At 36.4% G+C, this 1,496-nt stretch overlaps 1 pseudogene; it reads right to left on the reverse strand.

Annotated features, from left to right (window-relative positions):
- Nucleotides 1-417: 417 nt before the first annotated feature.
- Nucleotides 418-1,100, reverse strand: LOC105881738 (kinetochore protein Spc25 pseudogene; annotated as a pseudogene).
- Between the last annotated feature and the right edge of the window lie 396 nt (nucleotides 1,101-1,496).

Below are 1,496 nucleotides of genomic sequence, written 5' to 3' on the forward strand. Positions count from 1 at the left end.
TATTATATATTATATATAATTATATTAAATATAATATATTTAATATAATTTAATTTATAAATTAGGCATGGTAAGAAATTAACAATAACAATAATAAAAGAACAGTTGTAACAATATACTGTAATAAAAGTTATGTGAATGTGGTCTCTCTCTCTCTCTCAAAATATCCTATCGCACTATACTCATTCATTTAACCTTTTTGGACCACGGTTGAGCACAGGTAACTGAAACTGCAGGAAGCAAAGCAAAATTGCAGATGTGGGGGCTGGGCGGGGGGACTTTGACTTAAGGAAATATGCCACATGGAAATGTTACAAAAACACCAAAGAGTTACAGGTAGACAACAGATTGTGAGAATTATTTTGAAAAGAGATACACAATAGAAAAAAACACCCATTTTTATATACAATTTACACATTAATTATAAACCATAGCAGTAAAGGCTTTCTGGACATTGACAAGAAAAGCTGAAAAATTGCTAGTTTTCCTTACGTTCTCTTGACATTCTGCTAGGCACTCAAGGAGAGGAACACTATCTGACACTTCACAGTCCTTTGCTTCATTTAGATGCAGGGGAAACATAAATGGGCTCTCAGGATGCTTAGGGTCAATATTAGAGAACATAAACTGCAATTTATCACCATAAATTTTTCAAATTTCTTGTCCAAGTCAATCTTTATACAGACCTTCAGTTTTCTGCAGCCTTTTCGGACTCCCTGCATTAGCTTTGTTAGCTGTAGAAATAGTTTCCTTCTTTCTAGAATACTCTTCCTTAAGATCCTGGATATTTATAGTCAGTACTTCTAATTCCTGCTTTTTGCCTTTTACTTTGGCAATCAACTTTAGCAAGTTATCTTTTTTTTTTTTTTTCCTTGAATGAGCATACTCTGCCTGCAGATCTGATTTTGATATTCAGAAACATCTCAACCATTCATTCTTCTTCCTTCAATTTCACAGATAGCTTTTCTGCAAATGCTTTGATGGAGTCCTTGTCGGTGATCTCTGAGCCCTACCATCTGACAGGAGGTGTCGGTACTTTTGAATTTATGCCAAAATTCATTTATGCTTTTATTGAATAGCACCAGCTCTTCCTCTACCATTATGTAAGACAACGTTTTGCAGGCAGGCCTGAGCTCTGCTACCTTCCTCACACCAGATCTGTGCCACATCTGGCTAACAGCAGGTCTCCAGACCCAGGCTTCTATTTCAAAATATTAGTCAAGGGGGTATGAGTGTTTTTGCTGCAGGGATATCTTGTATGATGCTTATGTTAGGACTTTTGGTGTGCCCATTACCAGAATAGTGTTCATTTTATCCAATAGGTAAGTTGTTATCCCACTCCCACCCTCACTCCCTCTCCTCTTTTTGGTTTCTCATGTCCTTTATGTCACTTTGTGTCTGTGTGTACCCATCTATTAGTCTCACTTATTAATGAGAACATATGGTGTTTGGTTTTTCCATTCCTGAAATACTTCACTTGGGATAATGGTCTTCAA

Source organism: Microcebus murinus, chromosome 15 (assembly GCF_040939455.1).
Source record: "Microcebus murinus isolate Inina chromosome 15, M.murinus_Inina_mat1.0, whole genome shotgun sequence".
NCBI classification, from domain to species: Eukaryota; Metazoa; Chordata; class Mammalia; order Primates; family Cheirogaleidae; genus Microcebus; species Microcebus murinus.